Here is a 10,093-nt window from a genome sequence, read left to right as displayed (position 1 = left end):
CTTATGTACACAGTAGAGTTTTTCCATAGGGTTTCCATGGCTGAAATCTTAAACAAAAAATATCACCAGGCCATTTCTTCCTTGATACCACAGGGTGGGTTTGATCCACCAAACTTTAAGTTAACACAAACAGTTTGGATCACCTAGATACCTTATTTAGAGAGTATATAAAACACATCTTTTCATAACTTGTATTTATAATACATATGTATAATATATATTTATTTACTTTTAAATTATTGTTTATTACAAATGCAAGTTTGTTTTCATCGTATAATTGAAGGATTTTTCTGTCTAGAAATAGTGGGTATTTTGAATTGGGATAAAAACACATCAATATTTTTTCCATTGAAATTAATAGTTTTTTTGTTCGTTTTAGCTATTTAATGTCTCTTCACTTAACAGCAGATTTTTCAAGAGTAAATTAAGACTCCTAAGAGAAGATAGTTATAGTTACATATTTAGTTTGAGAAATTATCATGGGTTATTCAGGAACCTCTTGAATGGATCCTTCACATCTTTTTTCCTTAGACTGTAAATGAGGGGACTCAGTGTTGGTATCATTAGGGTGTAAAAGACTGAGTCCATTTTATCAGTATCTAATGAGTGGTTGATCCTGGGTTCCAAATACATGAAAAGGAGACCCCCATAGAATACAGTGACTGTCATCATGTGAAAAGCACAGGCAGAAAAAGCTTTTTGTCTCATCTTTGAGGACTCTATCCTTAAAATGGCAAGGATAATGTTAAAGTAGGATATTAGAACAATGATCATGGAGAAAAAATAAGGTGATTCCTGAAAAGGTAAATTCTGCTATTTCTGGAATGTAAGTATCAGAAGAGAACAATACTAACAAAAGAACATGATCGCAGTAAAAATGGTTGATTACATTGGAAGAACAGTATGATAGAGAAAACACACAGGACGAGACAGCCAGTGCTATGGTCAGACTGTAGAGGTATATGAGAGATACTAGCAGAAGGCAGATTTGCTGAGATACCACCACCATGTAGAGAAAAAGAGAAGGGGGTTGCAAATGACCACATAGCAGTCATAGGCCATTGTGGCCAGCATGAAGATCTCTGCCACAATGAAAACTACAAAAATCCACCAAGTTGAGCTACACAACAGTAGTAAGAGATAGTTTTCTTCTTAAACAAGAAGCTAACCAACATTTTAGGGTAATGGCAGTAGAATTGCCAAGGTTGATGATAGGCAAGTGTTGGAGGAAAGTACATGGGGGTTTGAAGCTGGGAGTCGACACTAGTGAGGGTGATGATGCACAGGTTCTCTGCCACAGCCAGCCCATAGATCTTCAAGAAGACAAAGAAAAGGGGGACCTGGAGCTCTGGACAGTCTGAGATTCCCATGAGAATGAAGTCAGTGACCCATGTGAGGTTTTCTGGAGCCATTTATTGTGTTGCTTTCATCTTTAAATGGGAAAAATGGAGAGAGATTAATGGATGGTAAAATAAATTTTGCTCTTAGAAGGTTATTTCTTCTCAAAGTTTTATTTAAAATCATGTTACTTTCGTTCATACACACTTAGGAGCTCCAGATATTAATTGTTTTTCTCCCTGCTTTTGCACAAATTTCAGAAATACAAAGTCAACAGAGGACAACTGAGGACTGAGGTTGGTTCTTTGAATTGTTTGCCTAAACTATTTATTCATTCACTGTGAAACGTGATTTCAATATTGGATTTTACATATATATATTTAATTTCAAAAAGTTATCACTGTGTTATCAATTCGCATCATATTCACTGCTTTAGATTGCGAATAAGAATTAAGTTTATGATTTTGTCCATACTATATCATCATATTTACCTGGCTTTCATTCACAATGGAAAAAATAAGGGCACATATTTACTTCCATTCTTTGTATGCCTAACTGCTAACAATAGAAGTGTAAGAATGTGGCTAACAAAGGGTATAAATAACTAGGATTTCAAAAATGCTCAAGAAATTCTTCCACATTGACATCTGTACAGAGAAAATGTGAAATTCTCAATTTATTGTTAATATCATTGGAAGATGAGAAGGTTTAGTATCTTTACATTTTTGTGCTCTAAATGATACATGACCCTGGCATGACTCATTACAGCTGATATTTTCAGCAGTAACTTTACCTGGATTAAGACTCAAACCAAAAAACCAAACCCAGGGCCGTCGAGTTAATTCCGACACATGGTGACCCTACAGGAAAGAGTAGAACCACCCCACAGAGTTTCTAAGGAGCGCCTGGCAGATTCAAACTGCTGACCCTTTGGTTAGCAGTCTTAGCACTTAACCACTACTCCACCAGGGTTTCTGGATTAAGACTATCTGGTAAATATTTGCTTCCCTAAAAATATCAAATTCATCGTATGTAAAAAGCAATATGCTAAACCTTCTCCATTGTTTTAGATAATCAACACTGATCACCAATTTTGTTATTTTTTCACATCTTCTTTAACAATGCTCAGTCTCATTTATCAGTAGTCATTAAGACTGTTATTAATTTTTTAAGACATTTACTTAAATCATTACACAGCTGTCACTTCCACTTAGCCATCAGTGGGCAAAGATTCCAGTCGCTTGGAAAAGAGACAAAAGAAACCATTTCAGTTCTGAGTTTGATTTGAATTGATAGAGCTTTCAAGATCCTTAGTCCTCACATCTAGACCTAGTAATGGGGAAACATTTGGTTTAACCTACCTGTGCACAGAGATCTGCCGAGATCCACTCCTAAGTTTACTCCAGGAAGCATGCTGGACAGTTTTACAAAGATCTGAAGTTTCTGTAAGACCCTAACACTAACATATGTTTGTATCTAGGCCCCAGTCCCTGAACATGAGGACTAGAATTCCCAGATAAAGGTCTGACTCCCCAGGGAAAGAAAGACAAATTGCATGTTCTTTAAGCAAAGCTCCACTCAAAATTTCACCTAAACAGTGAAAATGTGGAGATACTCTAGGGACTTGCTTAAATAATTATATTGAATAAGAAACACAGGAAGAGATTCCATTTATTATTTATTTATTTTTAATATACCCTTCGATTCTCTAGTCATTGCTCATGGGCTATGGATGAAGAAAATCCAACAGATGGAAAATACAGAATTCTATCCCAATAGACAAGTTTAATGTGAATATTGGGGATAGAACTTAACATAAAACCTCCCTTCCAATGTCAATAAAAAATTTTTTTTCAAGCTCTGGTGAATTTACTGTAAAAAACAGATGATATACATCAAATTCAAAATGCAAAGTTTGTAAAGATGTTAAATGTCAACTTTTTATTAAAATATAAATCATATCTGGTATCATTTCCAGTTTTCATTTTCAATTAATTTGAGTAAAAAAATGCATTTTTTCACATCAGACTGAAATCTTCCTTCAAATAATGAATAAATATTGGGATTTAATATCATCACCAATTCTTTCTTTCTTGGGGGCATTTTCTAGCCTATAACCTTTATAAGAGGAAAGGATATGTCTGATTAGTGTTCCTTTTTATTACCAGCTTCTAAAACAATACCCAGATAGAGTAGATGTCCAAAAGATATTTGTTAACCAATTCACCTACTGATGGAATGAATGAATGAATGAAATATCCATCATAAAATCTGAAATTAAATGTCAGGATTTTGTTTCCCATGCTGTAAACAATCTTTCATATTATTTTAACTTTGACAAAGAAACAATGACAAATTCTGTCTCATTCTCTAAGATATTCTTTACTTTAGTGCAGGATACACTTCTTCCTTCTGAATTTTGGTATTCCTAAAAAAAGTTTTTTTTTTTTTTTTTAATATCTAATACCAGTTTCCATCCAGCGAATTTTGACTCATGGTGGCCTCATACGTGTCAGAGTAGAACTGTGTTCTATACCATTTTCAATGGCTGTAAAGTTTCAGTAGAGCTTTTGAGGTGCCTCTTCTTGGATTCAAACCACCAGCTTTTATCATTATCCACCCGGTCTCCTTATCCAGAGGTAACCCTTATCCAAAACTATTATTGATATCCTTGTTGTTATTAGTTAAGTATATATTCATGCACCCCTCAAAACATAATTTCAAAGATATCTTTAATTACTTTACATAATACTGAGTGTCTTACTCTGCAATTTTTTTATTCACTCAGATGTATGTTTGTGGATTTATCCATCTTTAAAAAAAATTTTTTTTTATTATTTATTTAGCTATATATTGTCCACTGATTTAGCTGCCCGTGTAAAATTCACTGGAAAATGAAAACAAGTTCTGCTCAAACAACTCCTGAATCTTTTTTAAAAAGTTACTTCTAAATTTTTATATTTTAAATGACACAATGCAAAATAAATGTGTTACTGTTTTACTCATTTCTGAGTAAATATTTATAAGCAAGAGAACAAAAATATACAATATTCTAAGTAAAGATCATATGCCTATATGTCTTCATGTATATATATGTATATTAGAACCATTATATATGTGCATATATATGTATGTATGCACGTATAATGTATATATACACACATATATGCATAAATACACATATACATATCTCAGTATGAACATAGTAAGAAGCAAATTCATGCCATGGTTTTTCTGCACAAGTTTTAAGATAGCATACGTTGAGAGCTGATTCATCTTTATTTCAAATGTTCAAGAAGAATAAAAGGACACTAATAAACTAAAAAATTTCATTTTTGTCATAACTTCTTCATATTGAGGCATAAGTCTTGACTCCTGATTTTTTTAATTGTTATTGCTAAAAATATACTTTATTGTATATTTTACCCTAACACATTTTTGATTGTTTCTTTTACATTTTTGTTCTTCATACTGCAAGTACTGGTATTCAGTGTGGCTATCACAACAGTGCCAGACATTGACTCCATCATGCCGTGACCCAAAGTGTAGCTGGAACGTGGTCTCACATACATGAAGAGGATTATTCATGTTAAGCTGACATTCCAGTTAGGTGAGAGCCACAAATGGAAAACACTTTTCGCCTCCCATCAGCAGAATGAGTGTTCGGAATGGCCGAAAAAATGAAACCGTAGGAGATCAGGACAATCAAGATGGTGAATATCTCTATAGAACCCACAAAGTAGAAGAGTAGAAGGTGGTTGACGTGAGTGTCAGAACACAACATAGCATGAGTAGAGGGATATTACACAAAGTATGTCTAATTTCATTGATTGGACAAGACAGGTTAAAAGTTCCTACTGTGTGTAAAGTAGCAGAGCAAAATACCACCAACATAGAAAGCCATGATGAGTGGAACATAGAGCCTGGGTGGCATGTTAACCGATAATATAATTGGCACTATAGATGAAGTAAAAATAGATGTTTATTCCATATCACATAAAAATCATTATTTGATCAAGCACTTAATTTCAAAACAAAATTTTGAAACTTTAAAGAGTGTAGACATCAATATCTTATTTCTTGTTCTCAGGCTCTAGGAGGGATTCATTATATGCTCCACCCAAGATTTATACACTTGCCATGCTATCTGACCAGACAGCCCTACCTTATGGAGTTGGGTGAGAGTCTAGCCTCTCCTGCAGTACAGGCTGTGGGCTCCTGGGACAGCTGTTTGATGCCTTTCCTAACTTTTACACCTTTGCCCAGATGGTGACTTGCTTCATGACTGCCATATATTCCCTGTCTTGCCTGACCCCCTCCGTGGGGGTCATGAAACTGCCTTGGCACCCAGATAGGCATATCCTGGATATTAGGAGGTGTTAATGCCCCATGGGGTGAACTTTGACCACAGAAGACTGGAGTTGAGAGTTTAATGGTTTTTCATGTCTTACTTCATTAAAAATGTGTGCTTGACCAATATGCCTGGTTGGTTAACTGACTAAATGCAGAATTTCTCAACAGAAGTGTAACAAATGATATGTGAGTGTGTGTTTATCTGGGTACACACTGTTTGCAATCTTTGAGCCAAATTTTTTTTTTTGTTGTTGTTGTTGTTCATTCTTAATTCAAGGAGGTCTATGTCTATAGTTTTTATAGAACAAATTTTGTAGCTAAATAACATAAAACAGGTATATATTGTATACATTTTAGTGTGAGTATTTTATTCAGCTTTTGGAAATGAGTTAGGTACAAGATTTTGCATTGCCTAATTTCACAAAAATTTCCAATGTGATGTGGAAGGCTGTTTCATGAACTCTCAAATATGTCCAAATCCTAATTCCTAGAAACTATAAATATATTACTTACATGACAAATGGGACTTTACTGATATAAGGTGTTTAAGGATTGTCCAGGTGGGCCCAATGTAATCTCAGGAGTTCTTAGAAGACAAAAGGTATACAGGAAAATCCAAGAAGGAGCTGGAAGCAAAAGTGAGAGTGATAGGATTGATAACTGGAAGAAGCCACTATCCAAGGAATATTTGTAGCCTCTAGAAGGTGAAAAAGGCAGGAAACATTCTCCTCTAAGGCATCCAGAAGGAATACAATCAGCTAACACCTTGCTTTTAGTGCAATTGGACTCATTATGGACTTCTTACTGCCAAAACTGTGAGATAATACATTTGTGTTGTTTTTAGATATTAAATTTGAGATAATTTGTTATAGCAATAGGAAAGTAGTATAAAAAACACCATAATTATATTTAGGAAATACATACATGTGAACCAAATTAAAGGTAGAAAACACTAAGCTCATTTTTTACCTTTATTCATTTAAAAAAACGTTTAGCAATGAACCAAACTATACATATATTCCAATGCATTGCATTGGATAGAGTCCCTGGATGTTAAGTACTTGACTGCTAACTGAAAGTTTGGTGGTTTGAGTCCATCCAGAGGTGCCTTAGAGGAAAGACTTAGCAATCTACTTCTGAAAGGTAATTGAAAACCTTCCTGGAAAGTTCTAATCTGTCATACATGCAATGTGTAGGAACCACTCTAAGACAAGCGATTTATTTATTTATTTATTCATTTGTTTAAAATAGCATTGGAAATGCTGTAATGTGAGCTTAGCCTTTTGCTCCAATACTATACATGGAACCATACCCCAAAAAAATAGTTTTCTAATGAGAAACACACTTCTGTAATTACAAGCTCCTGTAGTCAAACACACCCTGAATAAAGTAAAAACAAACACATTAACGATTAACAGGGAAAGCTTAAAGACTAACACGGTTAAATTATGATTGATTTTGTCTTTTGAGATCAGAAACATCCACCACATATTTTATCTTGCCGTCCCTCAGCTATTCTGTTTATTTATGAGCAAAGTTAGCGATTGACTCATTTATTTGAGTCTTAGAGTTCCTGGTTGTGGCTCATGTCTGACCTTCCTGAAAATGTCATATATTCATTTTATTTCCAGACACTGTTCTTACATCACATGCCACACCCATTCTCCCTCACGCCGTTTTACGTTAGTAGCATTGTACATACAGAGCAATCACTCACATGACTATTAACTTTTTTTTTCTTTTTCTTTTTTGCAGTAGGTTTCTTGAAAATCATTAGCACTTTTAAAACACGACCTTTGTGGTCTAATAACACTTTCACTACACTAAATAAAAATGTGAAAAAAAGTGATGTTTCATGTTGATGGTTTCATATTAAAGATAATAAACTCTACACAACAGATTTTAGTATGAGAATATCATGTGGAAAACATTTAATTATATATTATGATTAACTGAATATAACTTTTTTCCTTTGTACACATGTCTGCAAGAGAGGAAGAAAACGTAGAATTCTTTTATGTTTATTTTAGTCTGCTATGGCACATGTCGTATTTCAAAGCACTCTTGGGCTTAGTTTTTATTTACCCCTACCTGTTTACTTTCATGTGTTATAAATTTAAGTGTAAGACTGCAATGGGTTCACAAAACATGTGATAGAAGGAAAAAAATGTGCAAAAGGTTATTAATGGAGAATATGGTATTAGAAAGAACAGAAAATGTAAAATTATAATAAAATGTTTAGTCCTTGGGCAAAAGGTGAGTGTATCAAGGAGAACGACCTGACTTTCTATCATCTTTCAAGCAATGACTCTTATATAGCCCCACCACCCCTTATCAGACTTTCTCTTCCTTGGTTTGAGACTATGTTGTTGTTAGTTGCTGGCAAGTCAATTCCAATTCATGACCATCTCGTTTGTTACAGAGTAGAAATTCTCCATAGTGTTTTCTCGGCTGTAAGCTTAGAGGAAGAGAATCTCAAGGCCTTTTCTTTCCTGGTACTGCTGGGTGAGTCTGATTCTTCAAAATTTAGATTAGTGAAAACAATTTGTACCACCTAGATACCTTTTGTTTGCAGCTATGCCTTCTCATTTGCAAACAAATATGGCACCTAGGTTGAAGGCCCTCAAGGAGATGGATTGACATAGTGGCTGCAACAATGAGCTCAAGCATAACAATGATCTTGAGGATGGCACAGGACCAGGCAGTGTTCCCTTCTCTTATAAATAATGTCACTACGAGTAGGAATCGACTTGATTGAACCTAACAGCAACAACAGATACCATATTTAGAGAGTGTAAGGCACAAACCTTTCTACATTTATTTATAATAATGTTATTATTTATTTATAATATGTATTTGTTTATTTACAAATTGTTGTTTATTACATATGCAAGTTTGTTTTCATTGTATAATTTAAAAGTTTATCGATCTAGGAAGATTGATATTTGAATTGGGGAAAAAAATGCATCAGTATTTTTCCCATTGAAATTAATATACATATTTATTTTTTTAACCGTTTAAAATGCCTCTTCACTTAAAAGCAGTTTTGTCAGGAGAAAATTAAGACTCTTAAAAGAACATAGTTGTAGTTATATATTTACATTACTTTGAGCAATTTGCATGGGTTATTAAGGAATCTATTCAGTGCGTTCTTCACATCCTTGTTCTTTAGGCTGTAAAGGAGGGGATTCAGCATTGGTATCACTAGGGTGTAAAAGACTGAGGCCATTTTAAGAGTATCTAATGAGTGGTTGCTCCTTGTTTGCACATACATGAAAAGGAGACTCCCATAAAGCACAGTGACTGCCATCATGTGAAAAGCATGGGTAGAAAAAGCTTTTTATCTCCCTTTTTGGACAGTATCCTCAAAATGGCAAGAACAATGTTGAAGTAGGATATTAGAACAATGATCATGGAGAAAAACAGATTAGTACCCAAAAGTGTAAACACTACTGTTTCTGAAATGTAGGTATCAGAACGGGACAATGCTAGCAAAGGGACGTTATCACAGTAAAAATGGTTGATTATATTGGAAGAACAGTACAACATAGACAACACACAGGAAGAGACAGTCAGTGCCAAGGTCAGACTGTAGAGGTATGTGAGGGATACTAGCAGAAGGCAGATCTGCTGAGATACCACCACCATGTAGAGAAAAAAAAAAAAGGGGGGGGTTGCAAATGGCCACATAGTGGTCATAGGCCATTGTGGCCAGTATGAAAATCTCACCCACCATGAAAACTAAGAATCCACCTAGTTGAGCTGCACAGCAGGCGTATGAGATGGTTTTTTTCTTAACCAAGAAGTTGAGCAACATTTTAGGGGCAATGGTGGTAGAATTGCCAAGATTAGTGATAGCCAAGTGTCGAAGGAAAAAGTCCATGGGGGTTGGAAGTCTGGAGTCAACACTGATGAGGATGATGGTGCCCAGGTTCCCTACCACAGTCAGCCCATAGATCACCAGGAAGACAAAGAAAAGGGAGACCTGGAGTCAGGAAGGTCCATGATTCCCATGAAAATGAACTCAGTCACCTGTGTGAGATTCCCTGGAGCCATTTATTACGTGGTTCTGTCTTTAAATAGGGAAATTGGAAAGAGGTTAATAAAATGTAAAATCTATTTTGCTGTTAGAGGATTATTCCCTTTTAAAGTGTCATTTAAAATCTGTTTAATTTTGTTCACACTTAGGAGTTTCAGACTTTAGTTGTTTCTCTCTGACATTTTTAGAAATTTCAAAGGTATAACCTCATCAGAAAACAACTGAGGTTGGTTCTTCAAGTTGTTTTTGTAAACAGTTTATTTATTCACTGTTGGATATAGTTTAAATATTGAATTATGTACATATATATATATATATATATATAGTATATAAACCAACACAAAACAAAAAAGCAAACCCGTT

General features: G+C 34.7%; 1 pseudogene; it reads right to left on the bottom strand.

The window, feature by feature from the left end:
* Positions 1–8,788: 8,788 nt before the first annotated feature.
* Positions 8,789–9,574, bottom strand: LOC104847194 (olfactory receptor 8J2-like; annotated as a pseudogene).
* Between the last annotated feature and the right edge of the window lie 519 nt (positions 9,575–10,093).

This window comes from Loxodonta africana, chromosome 7 (genome assembly GCF_030014295.1).
Source record: "Loxodonta africana isolate mLoxAfr1 chromosome 7, mLoxAfr1.hap2, whole genome shotgun sequence".
Classification (NCBI taxonomy): Eukaryota; Metazoa; Chordata; class Mammalia; order Proboscidea; family Elephantidae; genus Loxodonta; species Loxodonta africana.
This window is presented reverse-complemented; position numbering and strand designations above follow the sequence as displayed.